Source organism: Halichoerus grypus, chromosome 12, assembly GCF_964656455.1.
Source record: "Halichoerus grypus chromosome 12, mHalGry1.hap1.1, whole genome shotgun sequence".
Taxonomy (NCBI): domain Eukaryota; kingdom Metazoa; phylum Chordata; class Mammalia; order Carnivora; family Phocidae; genus Halichoerus; species Halichoerus grypus.
The window spans coordinates 94,434,605-94,454,740 of NC_135723.1; the positions used below are offsets into that span (position 1 = coordinate 94,434,605).

General features: G+C 45.2%; 2 long non-coding RNA genes across 2 annotated transcripts in view; one reads left to right on the plus strand and one right to left on the minus strand.

Moving 5' to 3' along the window:
* Positions 1-18,578, plus strand: part of LOC118532186 (uncharacterized) — a 107,734-nt gene extending 89,156 nt beyond the window's left edge. The window contains exon 3 of the long non-coding RNA XR_013442909.1: positions 18,446-18,578. This is a non-coding gene — a long non-coding RNA (uncharacterized LOC118532186). The remainder of the gene's footprint in view (positions 1-18,445) is intronic.
* Positions 14,021-18,113, minus strand: LOC118532198 (uncharacterized). The gene is made up of 4 exons (XR_013442911.1): positions 17,550-18,113; positions 15,844-15,913; positions 15,369-15,607; positions 14,021-14,294 (listed from the first exon to the last, which is right to left on the minus strand). It is a non-coding gene; the product is annotated as an uncharacterized LOC118532198 (long non-coding RNA).
* Positions 18,579-20,136: the final 1,558 nt, after the last annotated feature.

The window sequence follows — 20,136 nt, forward strand, 5'->3', positions numbered from 1 at the left end:
CCGTTCAGAGCCAGGGGACACTGGGTTGGGTACTTACATTCTCATCTACTCTCCTTCCCTTCACTGGAATGTCCTGTCAGATTTCAGGTCTCCAGTCCTCACGTGGTCTCCTCTCCACACTGACGTTTGTAGGCTTATTTCTTCCTTTGGCCTCTTTATTCCCAGCGTTAAATCATCAGGCTCAGAACTGTGAGTCACAGAGTCAATGTCTCTGGACTGTAGGTCTCATGTGGCTGTTGAGGGGAGCACGGGTCCTGCCGGTCTGCTCAGGTCTTCATCCCTGGCCTTGGGGCCTAAAGCCCTTCTTCTCCGAGGGTCCTTCCACAGCCACGATATTTCACTCAGAGCCTGTGGGCCTGCCGGCTTTAGTGCATGCAAGGGGCTGAACCTGGGGGCATCACGTGTCTACCGAAGTACCAAGGCTTCCGGCTCCCTCCTGTGGAGGTGCTCCTGAATCTGTGGGTGCCGCCCAAGACAGTGACATCAAAGGTCTCCTCCCTGGACTACTAATGACCAGATGCCCCACTGGGAGAGGCCTCCCCTCCCCCTGCCCCTGCCACGGTCAGCGGGCTCTTCTGCTGGGTGACCTTTGGTCTCCTGGGAGCAGATGAGCCCTGAGAGTGTGGGCACAGTCTTAGCCCACCCCCTTTATCTAAGGCCAGTTCTGAACTTCTGCCTTATTCTCTTTCTGGCCTCTGTCTCCTCCCACAGGACACATGGAACCTGGAGTCAGCCAAAGCCTTAGCCACTCTATCACAGTGGTGGGACAGAACATGGCTGAGGTGTGACCGCGTCTCTGGTCATGTGTACTTCTTCCAGTATTGATAGTCCCCAGAAAGGGGAGTGGAGTTACTGATTTCCATCCATGACAAGGTTCCTTCAGAGAAGGCAGAGTTTTTGGGGAATGCATTCTCAGCTGAGATGCCTGCCTCACAGACCATACTCGCTCTGAAGCCCCAGGTTGCGCAGCTGGGGGACGCAGCCACAGCCTTGGAGGGATGCTTCCTGCCCTTGCACAAATTTGAGGCTTCTCTGCTCCAATCAGTAGTCCTTCCTGCCCAAGGGGGTGGGGCTGCAGCAGCTTCCCATGAGCAGAGGTCAGAAGTTAACTGTTTTGGGTTTTTTTGTTTTTTTTTTAGGTAGGCTCCTCTCCCAGTGTGGAGCCCAATACGGGGCTTGAACTCACAACCCTGAGACCAAGACCTGAGCTGAGGGAGCCTAGATGGCCCAGTTCAACTCTTGATTCGGCTCAGGTCATGATCTCGGGGTTGTAAGATCAAATCCCACATCAGGCTCCCTGCCCACTGGGGAGTCTGCCTGCTTGAGATTCTCTCTCTCCCCCTCTCAAATAAATAAATAAAGTCTTAAAAAAAAAAAAAAACCCACAAAGACCTGAGCTGAGATCAAGAGCCCAATGCTCAACTGACTGAACCACCCAGGCACCCCAGAAGTTAACTTTAATTTGCAGAATAGGAAGTGTTGCATAGGGGTATCTGGACTGTGGTATTGAGGAAACATTGTCGGACACCACAGAATGTGGCTGTGGCCCCCAAGGATGGGACAAGTGAGTGACCAGACAAGCCTACAGAGGAACCTGTGAAGGACTGACTTTTCAGGAGATAAGACCCAAGGGTCCTTGAACAATCAGCTGAAGGGATGATGTAGGGAGCACTTTATGAGGGAGATACTATATTTCTTATTAATAAGGCAGGTAGACTTCAAGTGTTCAATTAGAAAGACAAATTAGAATCATTGGTCGAGGCTAGTTGAGTATATCATATTGGTTATACACCTACTTATTCATCCATTTACTAATTCATTCATTTTCTCTTTGAACAGACGATATCCTACCCCAAGATATGGGAAGTATGGTTAGTGCACCGCATGGACCCCGTCGGTGTCAGAGGAAGAATCAGTCCCAGGGTGAGCCTGCCCTAGTCAGGAGTCAGCCTGCCATGATCAGAGAACTCTCCTTCATGCCAGGAAGTGGCTGAGCCCTCTCGAAAGTGTGTGCTGGGGCTGCTAAGACAGAAACACCATGGAGAGAACATGCAAAATGCAGAGAAGATGTACATTCTCCTATTTTTAGGGTGCCCATGATTTATCACCCAAAGGGGAGCCCTTGGGGAGAGAAGGGGTGCTGTTATTACACTTGAGCAACAGACATAAAGTGAGACATATGTTTACCCAGCCTGTGTCTCGTCCCTGAGACTCATCTCAGAGGCCTGAGCAGGAAGAGGATTTAATCTTGGGGAAAGAGCTGTAGGAGGGGAACAAGAGGAATGGTGCTGGGAGCAGTGGCTGTGGTGGCCCTGTGGGGTCTTGCTGGGGGGTCTCCCTGCAAGGACGGCCCTGAGAACACCGTCCCTTAGTCCCCTGAGAACACCATCCCTTAGTCCCGAGGAACCTCTAAGGGCTGAGCACACTGGCGCCGGTGAGCACGCCCTGCACCGGTGGACACCAGGATGGTATATTGTGGCAAGTGGCCCTTCACTCCTCCAATCCTGACCCCTGGAAACAGCAAACAAAGCCCATTTTCCTGGTGGCTGGGAGGAAATACAGGTCCCTGGTGCAATCCAGCAGATGGGAATCTCCGGGAGTCCACCCTGATTGGGTTCAGCCTAAGGTGGAGGATGATTCCGGAACAATAGATGACCCTGGGGCTCCCTAGGGACATGCAGGGACTCGAGCCATGGTGCAAGGCTGCAATTTACTGTTCATATGTTAGGGCCCTGAATTAGTACCTTTCGGATATCCACAAATATTTGATCTTCTTTTGTAAGGTCAATTTAGGGAGCTCTGTGAATATCTGATAACATGTATATTTCATAAGTAATTTTAGAAAGAATTCTGTCTGGGTGGATACAAAAATATTAATGGTTGTTGACTCTGGATAGCGGGATACCTTTTTTTATTACATGAAGTGAAATGCATAATAATAAATGTAAATTACATACATTCTGTCAAATGGAAAAACTAACACCACCACCCCAGTCAAGATACAGATACGTCATCACCTCCTGGTGTTAAGTCCCCTTCTGATCAATACCCATCCCCCTGGGTAATCAATGCTCTGATGTCTATCATCAGAGATTAGATTTGCTTGTTCTTGAATTCCATGTAAATGGAATCATACACTTTTTTGTGACCAGCATCTTTCACCTAACATATGCTTTTGTTAATCATCCTTATTATTATGTGTATTAGTAATTTGCTTTTTTTTATTTGTTGTATTTTTTATTGGGTGACTCTACTACACTTTGCATATCTATTTACATGTTGATGGACACTTAGGTTGTTTCTAGATTTGGGTTATTACGAATAGAGCTTCAAGAAGCAGCATTCTGGTACAAGACTTTGGTGTGGACATATACTTTTTTTTTTAATTTTATTTTATTATGTTATGTTAGTCACCATACAAATTAGTTTTTGATGTAGTATTCCATGCTTCATTGTTTTCATATAACACCCAGTGCTCCATGCAGTACGTGCCCTCCTTAATACCCATCACCAGGCTAATCCCTCCCCACCCAACACCCTCCAGTTTGTTTCTCAGAGTCCATAGTCTCTCATGGTTCATCTCTCTCTCTGGATTTCTCCCCCTTCATTTTTCCCTTCTGTCTCCTAATGTCCTCCAAGCTATTCCTTATGTTCCACAAATAAGTGAAACCACATGATAATTGACTTTCTCTGCTTGACTTATTTCACGTAGCATAATCTCCTCCAGTCCCATCCATGTTGATGTAAAAGTTAGGTATTCATCCTTTCTGCTGGCTGAGTAATATTCCATTGTATATACGGACCACATCTTCTTTATCCATTCATCTGTTGAAGGGCATCTCGGCTCTTTCCACAGTTTGGCTATTGTGGACATTGCTGTTATGAACATTGGGGTGCATATGGCCCTTCTTTTCACTACATCAGTATACTTTTATTTCTCTTAGGTAAATAGTCATGGAATTGCTGGGTTGGATGGTAAACACTCATTTCACTTTATAAAGAGTGCCACACTCTTTTCCCACATGGTGACACCCTTTAACCTTCTCATAGGAAATGTGAGTTCCAGTTGTTTCACTCGTTTGTGCTGGGAAAAAAAGTAGAATGTGGGGCAGGGAAATCAATATGGTGGTTCAAAGGAGTTGGGGCCAGTATTGCCCTCAGCTGGGAAGTACCACACAGGAACTGTGGAGGGCTCCAGGGACAATGAGGATAAGATATTCAGGGAATTCCTGGAAACTTTCTTGTAATAGCTGACAATGTAAACACTTCCAGTTTATTAAGAGGAGACATTGTGCTTCCAGTGAGACACAGAGGCTGCAGGAAGGGGCAGAAAGGGCTGGGGGTTACATGGAGAGGGGGTTAGAAAGGCTTTATAATTGCATCAGGCAGATTGATTACTGATCTTTAGGCCACTACAAGAATACTGGTGTTAAAAAAACAAAATCAGCCAAGTGAATTTGAAGATCTAATTGGCTTTATTAAGCAATTTATGAATGGTGTAGTATCCCATCTAGCAAGTAGAGAGATGCTCCAAGGAGTTGTACAAAATGTAAGGTTGTTATAGAAGGAAGCATGGGGCGAGGAAGTTATCAGCAAAAGAAAGGAAAGCAGTATCTGCCCAGGATACTTTTTTTTTTTTTTAATTTTAATTCCAGTGTAGTTAGTATAGTGTTATATTTGTTTCAGGTGCACAATATAGTGATTCAAAAGTTCTATCCATTTCTCAGTGCTCATCAAGGTAAGTGGACTCCTAATCCCCTTCACCTATTTCACCCATCCCCTCACCTACCTCCCCTCTGGGAACCATCTATTTGTTCTCTATAGTTAAGAGTCTGTTTCTTGCTTTGTCTTTCTCTCTCTCTCTCTTTTTCCCCCTTTGCTCATTTGTTTTGTTTCTTAAATTCCACATATGAGTGAGATCATATGGCATTTGCCTTTCTCTGACTGGCTTATTTTGCTTAGCACCATACTCTCTAGATCCATCCATGTTGTTGCAAATGGCAAGATTTCATTCTGTTTTATGGCTGAGTGATATTCCATTGTATACATATCATATCTTCTTTACCCACTCATCTATCGATGGATAGACACTTGGGCTGCTTCCATAGTTTTGCTATTGTAAATAATGCTGCAATAATCATAGGGGTGCATGTATCCCTTTGAATTAGTGTTAGTGTTCTGCACAGCAAAGGAAACAACCAACAAAACTAAAAGGCTACTTACTGAATGAAAGAAGATATTTGCAAATGACATACCTGATAAAAGACTAGTATCCAAAATATATAAAGAACTTACACAACTCAACACCAAAACAAAACACAACAAAACAAATAATCCAATTAAAACATGGGCAGAAGACAGGACACCTTCTTTGGGGGGCAAGGGAAAGCAGGGTTTTTATCATGCAGATGACCTCCCTCATGGGGATCAGGACATTTCAGAGACTGTTAAAGGGCACATTCCTGGGAGATGTTGAAACTTTAGTTAAGTCTTGGTTTGCTGTTTGGGGATAAATGACTCCATTTGGGGCTTGTTTCTCTTTTTAAGATTAATATGGCTTTCTGTAGGAGGTGGGAAGTCCCTCAAAACTGGAAAGAAAAGTAGAGAGTGAGTGAGTTTGAAGGAGCCTACTGGATTCCCAGGGGAAGCATATACAGAGGAGTTACCCTCAAAGAAACATTAGAGAAACTAGGGTGTGAGTCTTTTCCCTGGACCCAGTTCCACCGAGCAATGCCCTACTGTAGAAAAAAGAAAGAAAGGAAGAATGACTGATTTTGAGCCAAATAAGAGGGGATTCTGGGCTTTAAAAAGCTGTAAGAAGATTGGCATCCCAGGAAGACCTGGCTATTAGCTGGTGAAGAGGCTCAGATTATCAGCTCTTCCCTAAGAACACCAGAGTATTCAGCTGGGGGATATGCCCTCACTCCCTGACCTGCCATGGCTACCAGGTTTCTCAGTTTTGTGGCCTTTTGTCTCTTGGGAGCAGGTACGTCCAGGAAATAGAAGAAACTCTTGACAGGGCTTTTCAATTCCAGATCCTGGACATTCCTTCATTAAGACAACTGTTGTTTCCCTGTATCTACCTTAGCTTACATATCCTTCTCTGATGGAACCCACGGATGCTCAGATACCAAGATCCCTATCATAGAAATGGAAAAGAAGCTGATCTTTGAATGTTCTTAGAAAACTAACCATTTTGCAAAGTACTGCTATCAACAAGACCATGGACTAAACTCCAAGTCTGATTCATTAGTCAGATAGTGATGAACTTATGGCCAAAAGAGGTGTGCTTGAAGTGTACACCTCTCAAAAACATACAGAGAATTTCCCCTTGACTCTGAGGTCGACTAGCACCAACCAGACCTCTCTGTACTTCTTGCCAGTCTGTGATTCCACAAGACTGCATGGCCATAGCCACTCAGCTCAGAAAGAACAGGTGGCCTCTCGCTCATGAGGCCCCTGCCCTAACCAGAAGGAAGCCCAGGAGCCCTTTCTGGGCCCCTCTCACCCACCAGCTGCAAATTTGAAACAAGCCTCTTGTTGAATTTCAGTTGGTGCTCTTTACTCCTTGTGAAACCATTCTCCAGGTGAACCGTGAGATTATCAGGGGTTAGCGCATGCCCTCTGCTCACTTCATAAAGACTTGTCGCCAAGGCATAATCCGACTCACCTGATCCATACTCACAGCCTCTAGTGATGCCAAGGCTAGAATATTGTTCTTCTAATGTCCAGTCTGTGTGAGGAAAGAAGGTCTCGTCTTCAAGCACAGTGGTTCCTCAATGAGTAGATTTTATAGATGAAGACTACTTGCCAAAATTTTGGAGACCAATGTTGACTTGAGACTTGAGATTAGAAAAATAGTACTTTTTAAAATAACAACCACAGTAAAAATAAAAGAGGACCTCACTATGCATTCCCATTCATTTCAAAAATTCAAGAACATCATACCCAGTAGCATGGTTAACACTGAAGGGAGAACAGAACAGAGAAGAGCAAGTGTTGATGAGGTGGTAAAGATATGGGACTCCTTTTGCACTGCTGAGGGGAATATAAAATAACACAGCCACCGCAGAAAATAGTATGGCAGGTAGAGGGGTGGTTCCTGGGCTGGGGTGGGGGAGGGGATGGGAGTTAGTGTTTAATGGATACAGAGTTTCAGATGGGGAAGATGAAGAGTTCTAGAGAGGGATGGCAGTGATGGTGGCTCCAGAATGTGAATGTAGTTAATGCTACTGCACTGTAGACTTGAAAATGGTAAGTTTTATATTATACACATTTAATCACAACATTAAGGTTAAAGGACTGTGTAAATGAAAACTTAGAAAAGACTATCTATGAATAAAGATGAGTTCCACTCAAGAAAGGATTGGTTAACCATAATTTTGAATGTAGGAAAACTAAGATTTTAGTATCTTAATAGCATCCACCCCATTTCTTAGGGAGGAGAATATTGTTGTGGGAATATTTTAATGTAACTGCTGGAAATGGAAGGAAAATGGCAATGGCATTTTCTATATAATGCAGGCAGAAGAACCTGAGACCCTGGAAAGTCTTGGAAGGGGCCATCGTGATTAAGGATGGGAGAGAAAGGGAGAGAAAGGGCAAAGATCTGCCTTTTGCACCGTACGACTCCTTTGTAGGATGTCCCAAATCTTCAGGAGATTCTACTACATTCTCCAGTTATTGATGTGCATGATTTTGTTGATGGAATAGAAAAAGGCTTCGTGGCCAGGTGAGGTGGCAGGGTTAGAGAAGACCAGAAGAGAACAATTGTCCATGAGAGTGGTCAGAAATCTCGGGAAGGGCTTTGGATTTCCACAGTTTTGAAAGCTCTAGGAAATTCCACCTAGTTTTTGCAGAAGAGAGAATTTCCCAGGTCTTATCTGGATTATAAATTTATTAGTTGAAGTCCTGTTTTTATGAAAATAAGGCGGGGGTAAGCCCCTGAGAATAAGTCATTATTTTAAGAAAATAATAATTATATGAGCTCCTAGTGGACAAAAAGTCTTAGTTTTTATAGGAGACATTGGCTTCTCTTATCTTATTTATCTTATCTTCAGATGACATGGTCATTCTTCCCGGTAATAAAACACTTGGAAATGTCAATGTAAAATATGCCAGGTATGTTACTGTTAAGATCTTCAATAAATTGGTCCTATGCATTCTTATGTGCTAGACATCTTTTACCTTTTTGTTTATATTGCAGATCTTCATTATTTGTCATGCTTGTTTTAAATTCTCGGTTCATATGGTTCAATAACTTACATTCTGGAGATATATATTGTCCGGTTGGTTATCTTTCTTTTGGAATCCAGCCCAAAATGGCTTCAGTCCTTCCAGAATATTCTCTTGGTTTTTGGTTAGTCTCTAGTATTCATATTTGCTTCTTGCCTCATAAGGTTCCCCTGGGGAAAAAGACAGGAAATGATGCTAGTTTGCAATCTTAGTAGTATCCAGAAACCAATCTTTATAATATCAGCTGGGCTCCTCTTGTCTGAAATAGAATGGCTATTTATCATAGGGTCTCAGGCACCTCTAAAGCAATCTTACATATTTGTAAGATTTATATTTATATTTACAATTAAGAATTGATTGGCAATCCAGAAATTTTATCTAATTGAAATAAAAAAAAACCCCAGGCATTCCTTAAAGCAGAGAAATGTATTTTCTTAGTGTGACGTATGCTGATAGTTTATATTTCTATGTATTTGTGTAGAAGTTTCTCCTTATCTACCATCAGAAACTCCATGAAACACATCAGCTGCTGTTATAAAAGATTTTAATGAGTTATATATGCACAAAATTCATAAAAAAGTATTCAGTTAAAGAACACTGCCATCTGGGCTTGAGATAATTTTATCTGGTTCATACCCATGGAGATTCATTCCAGGTGGAATTTTCCTCCTCTGGGCGGCATCTTAAAGGGGGTCACTGATCATAGCTCATTGGCAGTGGTATTTGATGAGGTTGTTTGCCTTTGGATTTTGAAAGTCAAGAAATAGATTATATTAGAATACCTATATTCACTCTATAAATTGCACTATTTGAAATTTAATAGCACTTAAGTCAAATGTAAATATTTAAAGAAATTTACATTGGAAGTAAACAAAGTCAGAAGTAGCAATTAGGTGGGAAGTTAACTGGTTTAGGAATTAAAATCCTTCTCAGATTCTGTTTTCCCAAATTCCTCTGTTTATTTTATTTTATTTTTTACCTTACATTAATCCAGACTGACTTCTCCTTCTTAGCATTCTGTACAGAGGGTTAGAATATTTTATGTCCTATGTGAACATTGAAGAAAGCTTAAAGAAATTTAATCACATACACATACGCTCTCCTATATGGGGAATGGGCATTCTATTACCAGTGAACAGAGGCAAAAAGAAGGTTTTTAAAAGAGAGAGAAACAAATTCTCTAGGGGCACCTGGCTGGCTCAGTCGGTGGAGTGAGAGACTCCTTGATCTTGGGGTTGTGGGTTCCAGCCCTACGCTGGGTGTAGAGAGTACTTAAAAATAAAATCTTAAAAAAAAAAAGAAAAATTCTCTAGCAGTAGGGTAACAGTGAGTATTATTTTCCTTATTTGGGGTGAGCTGATTAGTAAGCACCTTGCAAATAGACCTGTCTGAGTGGTCTGCCCTGAGCAAGCTGTCTGGGGTTATCAGAGCAAAAACAACTTCAGTTAATTATTAGTCACCCAAAACTCCTTGGGAGTCCATCTGCAATAAGAAAGAAAGGCTGTCTCTCTCTGTAATCTCTGCCAGGGTTCTCCTTAAGCAACCTAGGCTAAGTTGACTCAGAATTTTTTCCAAAGCAAAACATTTCCTCCAGTCACCTTTATTTTTATTACCATTAAGCTAGGGCTATCTTTTGTTGTGTGTGTGTGTGTGTGTGTGTGTGTGTGTGTGTGTGTCTTCTGGGTGGTGGGGAGAAGAAAACAAAAATAGTGCAATAGGCAAACGGTGAAAGGGGGAAAGAGTCCCCCATTTAAACACACTCCTGGACTCTCGCATCACTGCAAAGGCAAAATCTTGATTCCTGCCCAATGGGCCACAAGGGGGCACTGTGGAACTGCAGAGCTCCCAAAGCTGCTGGGGCAGAGCAAGGAGCCAGAGCCAGCCAGCTCTCTGGGACCGGCAGGGTTAAGGAACAGCCTTGTTTGGTGCTTTTATCCACTTTGAGGCTTAAGGCTATAAACACTAATTTACAGTGGTGCTGTCCCATCAGAGTTCCTGAACTTGAACTCTGCAGTGATTAGGGAGTCTCTGAGCTTTGCAAGGGGAAACGAGGGGTGGTGCTGGGAGGGGGCAGACAACTTGCCCTGGGCAAGGACTGGTAGATGAACACCTGCCTCAAAGGAAAAGCAAAGGAGGGGGCGCCTGGGTGGCTCAGTTGGTTAAGGGACTGCCTTTGGCTCAGGTCATGATCCTGGAGTGCTGGGATCGAGTCCCACATCAGGCTCCCTGCTCAGCAGGGAGTCTGCTTCTCCCTCTGACCCTCCCCCCTCTCATGTGCTCTCTCTCTCTCTCTCAAATAAAATCTTAAAAAAAAAAAAAAGCAAAGGAGCTGTGGGAACGGGCATGTGGCCTAAACCCAGCTGGTCTAGACCGTCCCAGACCCGCCCTACGTGTTACCTAAGAAGCTTTGCAGGATGAAGCAGGACTCCTGGATCAGGCTAGCCAGGGAGCCGGCAAGGGAGGCCAGGCTCATGGGACGGGAAAGACAGTGACATCAGAGCAGTGACATTATTGTTTAAACTCCAGAGCAGGGATGCCCAGATCCTCAGCTCTCAGAAGACCAGAACTCGGAGCAGGAAGAAACCTGTCCAGTTCTGCCCCACCTGCCGTGGGCTGCAGGCTCCTCTGCTGTGGGGACCTTGGTCTCCTGGGACCAAGTATGTCCTTGAAACAGGTGGGACATCTCTGTTCTAAGCCTGACAGGCACTTGAATCTGTGACACCATTGGGCTCCTTCTCGTGTTCTTTCCCCAGCCCCTGTGTTCTTCCCCTCCAAGCCCAATGGATTCTGGAGCCACCCAAACACCAAGACACCTGATCAAAGCAGGAGGACAGCAAGCGACACTGAGACATTCCCCTATCTCTGGGCAGCCCAGTGTATGTTGAGTCCAACAGGCCTTAGGGCAGGGCCCCAGCTCTTCTTTGCATATGAGGATGAGTTACAGAGAGCAACAGGACACTTCCTTTGGATTAATTCTCAATGCAGCAGTTGAGTGACTCAGCTGCACCAGAACTTCCCGGAGCCTTGGGCTTGGCCATGTATCTCTGTGCCAACAGCCTGGCACAGCCCTGCGGAGTCACCAGCGTCCCGTGCATAAACCTCCCAGCCCCAGCGTGGAGCAACCTCGGGGCTGATGGATCTGCGAGAACTAGGGACTCAGCGGAAAGAGAAATGGTTCAGGGCCCTGCCAGTTGTGGCCTCTGGCTCTTCTGCCACTCAGGTCAGGGACAACAGGACAACAAGCTCTGTTCAGAGGATGGTGCCACATCCAGAGGTTCACTCCAAAATTACCTTCCCTGCCTGGCACTCGATGCTGCAAGCATAAAGGAACAATTTACAGTTTCATAGCTGGCACCCTCTTTTCCGGGAGGGAGAGTTCCTTTGGGGATCAAAATTGTTTAATAAATATGTAGCTAGAAGGGAAAATCATAGAAATGTGTTTTATATGATACAGAGAGAAAAAATTGAGATTTTAGGGAAGTCTAGAAGAGAAAATATGACTAAAGATGGTTGAGAATAGAGATAGAGCTACAAAATTATTAAAAACTATGGGATTTATCGTGTAATCTCTTTTCTCACTCCGCTCAAAATCTTCAATACCCAGAAAACACAAAGCAATGCAACCGCATCACCCCGTGCGGGTCCCAGGCATGGACAGGTTCATGGCTGAGAACCCTGGAGCTGATTCTGACCTCTCCCTTCTGGACTTCTCATCCCAGGCTGGCCTCCCCACACAGATACAGGCATGCCTCCCCTGATCACAAATAGGCAAAGGCTCTCCCGTTTCCCCCAAGAGCAGTTCTGCTTCCCCAGAATAGCTTCTCACATGTCATCGCCCAGATGCTATTAGCTTCAGAGCATGGCTTCCTGGCAGTCTTCTGGATGCATCGTACTCTGTGACCAGACCACTCTTCGAAACACGGCCCAAAACATCGAAGCCTTTCAAATCCTCTGCATCTGCTCTTGCTATTCTCATGGTCTAGAAGGCCCTTCCCTGTTGCCCGAACATGGCCAGATACTAGTCATCTTGCAGGGACTGGCTCAGCCATTGCTTCTCGCCCATAAGTTCAAAAATAAATAGGTGAAATAGAGAAACCCTCTTTATGAAATGTACTATTTAAAATTTGGCAATTATTAATTTATCTACAAAATCCGGAAATACATGGATCTGATTAATCCAGAGGGGGTATGGCATATAGTGTTTCCAGGCTGGATCCACATGAGATCATCAGACTGTTTATTTTTATGGCTCATATTATTCTGACTTGTCTCTTTCATTATAGCTTACTAATTGCAATGGTATAGCAATTATTTCCTTTATAATCAAAATGTTGGTTCAGACAATCTTTCGCCTCCACAGGCTAAGGGTGGATCTGAAGATCACCCCTAAATCCGCCGGGCTGGGAAAGCAGAAGAAAGGGTGTGGTGGGGGTGTTACAGCAGGGGGAGGTGGGGGGGATTTCTGTCCTTGATTTAGACAGAAGGTGTGCACCCATGAGACTGTGAGCCATCAGCCACACGGAGGAATTGTGCCCCGACAAGTCGGGCAAGGTGCCCTGGGAGGGCTTGAGAGAGTGGCCCAGGAGAGGACGGTTTCAGGGAATTCTTGGCTACCTCCTTGCATCAGGGGATTTGAGTTCCCTGAGCAGGTCCTGGGACACATGGGGCTAACACAGACTCCTCGCTGCCCAAGAAGAGGAGCTGTGCCTTAAGCCTCGGAATGCACCTTGAGCCTCGGAATGCACGCCTGGAAGGGAAGTGGAGGGCGAAGAGGCTGGAGCCCAGGGGCCGGGTAATTGGTGTCAGGCAGGGGCAGGCGGAGGGAAATAAGGTGTGCTGTGGGCATATTAGGACATGCTCACCTCGCACCCACCCCTCGTGGAGGCACTGGGCAGGACAAGGAAAGCGCCTAGAGTAGCTGATCCCAAGTCCTACCTAAGAGCCCTTTGGTACTAGACCAGAAGGTGGCCTGCAGACAGAGTAATGCCAGAGCCGCGATGTCACAGAGGTGACATCATGGGCAAATGCTCCTATCAGGGAAATGGGAGGTTCAGAACTTTAGACTGCTCACCCCAGGAGACCCCATCCCTGAGCGGAAAGTCTATCTTGGCTTCCCGATGCTGTCATGGGCTTCAGGCTTTTCTGCTATGTAGCCCTTTGGCTCTTGGGAGCAGGTGAGTTCGAGGCACGGTGTGCCCACCTCCCATGTGCATTTGCCAGGCCCGTGATACAGGTTGCTGATGATGGCTTCAGCCCGAGGCCTCCCCCCATGCTCTGCCCTCAGCTTCTTTCTGTCTCCTCCCCAACAGGCCCAGTGGAGTCAGGGGTCACCCAAACTCCAAGACACCTGATCAAAACAAGAGGACAGGAAGCGATGCTGAGATGTGACCCTGTCTCTGGACACCTATCTGTGTACTGGTACCAACAGGTTCTGGGCCAGGGCCCCCAGTTCCTCACTCAGTATTACAATGCGCAAGAGAGCAACAAAGGAGACATCCCGGCGCGGTTCTCAGCTCAGCAGTTCACTAACCACAGCTCTGAGCTGAACCTGACCTCGCTGGAGCTGGGAGACTCAGCCCTATATCTCTGCGCCAGCAGCTAGGCACAGCCCTACACGATCAGCAGCCCACTGTACAAAAATCTTCCACCCCCCAGCTCAGGAAGTGATGGCGAGGCTGGCGGTGCCAGCCCCAGTGGCCCGGGCCCTGGGAAAGCAGACGGGCCTCTTCCGGACGCTCGCTCTGCTGCTTGTGTGTGTGGTGTGTCTTAAAGCTCACAGAAATCATGCAAGATAAGTATCATGTTACCTGTTTACATGTATAGGAGGGGAAGTAGCTTCCCCGGGTCTTCTATTTCAGAAGTGACAGAGTAAGGAAGAGTTCTGTTCCTTGAACCTGTGCTCCCCGCCCCCACATGGAACTGGCCCTCCTCTGGCTTCCCTTCCCAGGTCCAGATGAGCAGGGTGGGAAGATCATGCACCATATGTGATGATCATAACGTCTTCCCTGCCAACTTCAAGGAATGCGACTTCAAGGTGAAGAGTAGCCATTGATCCTTCCCTGTAACAACAACAAAAAAATAAAAATAAAAAAGAGAGAGAGAGAGAAAGGTGCAGTTTTCTGCACAGCGTGGCCCTAGGTTATGTCGTGTCTTCCGTGGAGGCTGCGTGAGTAGGGAGGTTCCCAGATGTGCTCTTCTAGCTGCACAGGGAATGGGATGTGTGCAAGGAAAAGCTCACGGATCCTCGTTATTTATCCCTTAGTTTCTTTTACTCCACAGTTTGGGGTCCCTTACTTTGTACAAAGTACTGTATCACATAAAATAGAAAATGCAATTTACTATGTTTCTTGTCTTTGAGAGTTTTAAGGTCTGCAGTATTAAATGTATATTATTTATCTTAAATATCTGACGATTTCTATTGGATCCACCTGTCCCACGAGAGCAGGTGACTCACAAAACTGCAAGTGCCGAATACATTAATGCCCAGACACAGTTCAACCCTGCTGCAGATAGAGACTCACGAAAGAAAACAGCGCTATCATGTATTGACAACTTACTATATGCCAAATAAAAGTCCTTTATTTGCAAAATTTCCATGAATTGTCAGAAAATAAAAGCCTAAGAGACAATTGCAATTTCTGCTCTCTTTAAAGATGAGAGGAATTGCCCTTAAGATAAAGAACTTGACCAAATTAAATAGCTGGTCGGATGACCAAGTGGGGCTCAAACCCCGGCATAACTGACTCTTAGTCTCTCATGCATATTCATAGAGATGCCTGCCCTCAAAGCCAGAATGTTGTTCCATGCCTTGTCAGCCTGGCTGGCTCTAATGAAATCATCGAGAGGGATCAGTTTCCCGGGGAGAAAGTGGTGTGGAGAAAGACGTCCGACTAGAAGCCCAGTACACCCAGCTCTGGTTTTACCTCCAGCACAACATGCTAGTAAAGACCTGAGGCCAGGCTCTTGACACGACGGGCTGAGAATTTCCACGTATAAAATGAGAGTAATAATATCTATCGGCATCACTCAGAGTACTCCAGAGAAAGAGAACAGATTACACACACACACACACACACACACACTCATGTCATTATATATGTATATAATTCACTTATTATAGAGAATCAGCTCACACAGTTGTGGAGGCCAGTAAGTCCAACATCTGTAAGCTGGGCCGGTGGTCCTGGAGACCCAGGGAGAGCCGATGTTCAAGTTCAGAGGTTAAGCAGGGAGAGCCTATGTTCAAGTTCAAAGGCCGTTAAGCAGGAAGAGCTGGTGCTCCAGTTTGATCCGCTGGACAATTCTCTCTTACCTGGGGCAGAATCCATCTTTTTGTTCTATTCAGGTCTTCAAATGATTGGATAAGGCCCACCTACATTATGGAAGGCAATCTGCTTTACTCTATTGATCAAAAGGTTATTCTCATCTATGTTAAAGTCCACCTATTTAAATGTTAATCATATCCAAAAACACCCTCTCAGGAATACCCAGAATGGTGTTTAACCATATATCTGGGGACCCTGTGACCCCGTCAAGTTAACACATAAAATTAGCCATCATACCAACTTCCAGGGTTGTGTAAAAATTTAGTAAGCTTAAAGTACCTACCAAGCACATAGCAAGAATCTGGATATCTTGATTCCTTTTGCTAATTTCTGACAGCTCTTTCCACCATTTCCTATGTATAAAGGTAGATATGGACACATTTTACCTAAAACTCCTATAGTTGTCACAGAGATGGAAATATTTATGCCTGATGATTCATTATGAAATTAACGAGAGCACATAACATCCCTTCTCGGGCATTTTAACATCAACAGACATATGAATTATATGCAATAAGCATTACACACTTTAAATGATCAGATCAATGGTTTTTTGGCGATTTATATTGTACACCCATGTAACACCCCCCCCAACTAAGCTATAGAACATTTCTATCACCCAGACAGTTCCCTCATGCCCCTTTGCAACACCTGTCTCCATCCCTGACAAACTAATGATATGATTTCTATTGCTATAGATTAGTTTTGCTCAGGCATCTTTTTAATGGACATTTAAAGTCTCTACCCAGGGGTGCCTGGGTGGTTCCGTCAGTTAGGTGTCTACCTTCAGCTCAGGTCATGATCCTGGGGTCTTGAGATCGAGCCCCAGGTGGGCTCCCTGCTCAGCGGGGAGTCTGCTTCTCCCTCTCCCTAACCTCCCCCCTACCCAGGGCCACCGCTGGTGCTCTCTCTCTCTCTCTCTCAAATAAATAAATAAAATCTGAAAAAAAATATAAAGTCTCTACCCATTAAAATAATTCCTCTTTAGTACACAGCTAAATATATTTAAGAGAGGGAGGTGCTTCTGGAAAGTTCTGTGGTGAAGGAGTGCTTGAAATCATGCGAGATACCTGATCCATGTTAGGGACAATTCTATCTGCAGATAGATGGTTTGATAAAATGATCATCGAAAGCTCTTTCTAGCTGCTTGAAGCTGTTTCTATAAAATTTACTTACTCATTTTAATTAGTTTCTTTTCTCCTGAACCCATTCATTCAAATTATTTTATAATGAACTTTGACAAAAAGTCATCATCTCCAAGGAAATTATGTTGTGTTCCTATCAGATGCATATGTAGCTGGGCTTCATGTTCACACATGGCGTGCTGGGGCTGAGCAGACCACAGGCAATGGTGACGTCATTAATAGATCATTCCATGTTGGGAGAAGGATTCCCTTTGCCTGGATCCTGTGTCAAACCCTCAGAAATGAGCCTTGACCTGGAAAATCCCCCTTTCTCTTCTGGCCTCCCCTGTCACCATTCTCCTGCATTGTGTGTTCTTCTGTCTCCTGGACCAGTGAAGTCCCAGGCACAGATGTGAAACCCACTCCTGGGCCTGCCAGGCCCCAATTCAAGGCTTGACCTTGTGGTTATAACATCAGGCTCCCCTTTGGTTCCAGCTTTAGTTTCTACGTCCTCTCCTGGGCCCCAGAGATACTGATTCACCGAACCCCCAGATGTGTGGTCATGTTAAAGGGAAACCAGCACAGCAGGAGGTGACAACAGATATGAGACACAAAGTCATGTACCCATGATTTGCAAATATTTGCAAATATTATTAAGAATTTGAAGATCACAACAGCAGAACACTGAAGCTGGTATGGGGTCCTTCTAAGCGGGATCTGTGGGCAACAAGATACAGTTTCTGAGCTTCGTTGTCTTTATTACTTAATTAATGACAGCCGTTCTTCACAAGAAGATATTCCCCCATGGAATGGATGTCACAAAACAAAACAAAACAAAACACAAACCAGAGCATTTTGCACTTACCCTGGAGCCTCCACCTCTCCACAGTCCCTCACAAATCTGAATGCCTTTGTGCCGATGGCCTGCGCGGAGCTGACATCATCTTCCACAGAGAAAGGTCAATTCCAGGCATGAGGTGTTTCTGCTTGTCGCTGTCTCACCCCAAACGTGGGAAACAAGAGCTCTGGTGAGCACAAAGGTGCTCTGGCTACATTTGGCAGGTGTCCGTTAGTGAATTGATAAGAAACAGAAGAAAACAGCTCCTCAAGAGTTGATGAGTCTGCCCTTGAGGTTTAGAAACCAGATACCAGGAGAATCGTAGCTGGAAGGATGTTAACAGGATGATGGTCAATGAAGCAAAGTGGAAATGGATACTTGAAGGAGTATTTGGGACACACGAGTCATAAAAGGCATCAGGAAGCCCTAAGGATTTTTCCCCAATTCAAAACTACAGAGATATGCAGAGACACAAAACCAGTGCATTGATGAAGAATTAGGTCACAGGAATAAAATGTACATAAGGTTGCATATTGTTTTACAAAAAGGTGAAGATTGACTCGTAAGACTTGTGTCAATTCAGACAAGTCCTTTCTTCCCATCCTAAGCTGTTCGCTTGTACATTGATGTTTCTATTTGACCCTCTGGGGAAGGGGTGTGGCCCCTTGTGAGGGTTGGCTCTGGGGCCCAGGCAGGAAGAGTGACATCTCAGAATGACTCCCTGGAGAGCCCCCTTCCAGGCTCATCAGCCCACAGACCCAGAAGACCCCTCTGTCAGCCCTTCCCCTGCCATGAGCGTCAGCCGCCTGTACTCTGTGGCCTTTTGTCTTCTGCAGGCAGGCAAGTCCTGGGCGGGGTCCCTTTCCTGGGTGAAAATCTCAAGGTCCCAGCGCTAAGCCTTTCCGTTGTCTCCTTCTCCACAGGGCCGCTGAATGCTGGCATCACTCAGACCCCCAAATTCCAGGTCCTGGGGACAGGACAGAACATGACACTGGAATGTGACCAGGATATGAACCACAACTCTATGTACTGGTATCGACAAGACCGTGGACATGGGCTGAGGCTGATCCATCACTCAGTCAGTGCTGGTACCTCTGAGAAAGGAGAAGTCCCGGATGGATACAGTGCCTCTAGGTCAAATATAAAGAACTTCCTTCTCAAGCTGCTGTCCACAACCCCCTCCCAGACATCTGTGTACTTCTGTGCCAGCAGTGTTTCCACAGTGTTACACAGCTGCCTCCTCTCTGCACAGAAAAGGTAGGGGGAGGCCCGGCGCCCTCTGCGCATGCCCAGCCCCAGGAGCCGGGAAGCCCCGGAGCCCGGAGTGGCCGGTGCACGCAGTGTGAACCTCAGTGGGTGCTGAGACCCGACTGCAGGGCACTCTCAGCCTGGCCTGGACCTGCCCGGGTGTCAGGTGACTCTGTCTCCACCTTTGCTCTGTCTGTGCTCTGCAGTTGCCTCTGTAGCTGGGAGGTGCTTGTCTAAACAACACCATGTAGTGTTAACAATGTATTGTTAAATCAGATACAGCTACACCCTCTTGTCTCTCCCAGGCGTCGGCAGCCGCATCTCTCTCTAATGCCCTGGTACGGACTCTGCTCCTGTCAGCCTTTCCCATCGGGGCAGTCCCCCCACAAAGCCCTGCCGGGTCTGTCCTCTCCCCACCTCTGGGCCTATATTGCACAGCTTGCTGGCCCTCTCTGTTCTGGCCACGCTGCTAGGCTCTCATCTCTGCCATGTCCCTTTCCATCTCAGGGAAGTCCAAGACTATTTCCTTGCACTGGACATGGACTCTTCCTTTTTGTGATGGCTGACTCCCACTCATGCTCAAGTTCAAGGTCCCCCTGGGTGGCCAGCCACTTCTGGGTACACCTGTTTCCCAAGTGAATGGTGGACACATTTGACATGTCTCTGTTCTAGATTTTCCAGATCCTGACTGCAGACTTTTCTCGCGATCAGTTTTTAAGTGCTGGTATCATAAAGACCACCTTCTCTGACAATACATTGAAGACAAAAATAAAAAACAAAAAGTAACCTTTATTAAAAAAAAAACCACAAAACTCATATTTAGAAATGTAAAAACATAATTCTAAATAAATCCTGAGATTTCACCAGAAATCTAAATAGGAATTTTAAAATGTTTAGAAACAAGAGATACTGAGAATACGAAGGTTGTATTTAGAAGGAAATTTATAAATGCAAAAGACTTAAGAGTTCAAAAAGTAATAATCTAAGTATCAAGCTGAGGACATAGGACGAGTATAGAATAATCTCCCCCCAAAAGTAAAAGAAGTAAAATCATAAAGATAATGAACAAAAATAGGCAAAACGAAAAGCAAAATATATTAATGAGACTCAACAATGACAGACACTATTTTGGAAACTAATAAAATGAACACTGTAAGCAGGACTGATGAGGAAAGAAGGGCAGTAAAAATAACATTAAAGATCAAAAAGAAAGGGTAGATGAAAATAGAACAGAGCTCAAACTGTAAAAGAACACTATGAAAATTGTCATTAAATTAGAAAGAAATGAGGATGTATGAAATAGTAATGTAACCTAATCAATAGCTAATGTCTACCCACCTCCCAAAACACCAGGCACGGATAGTTT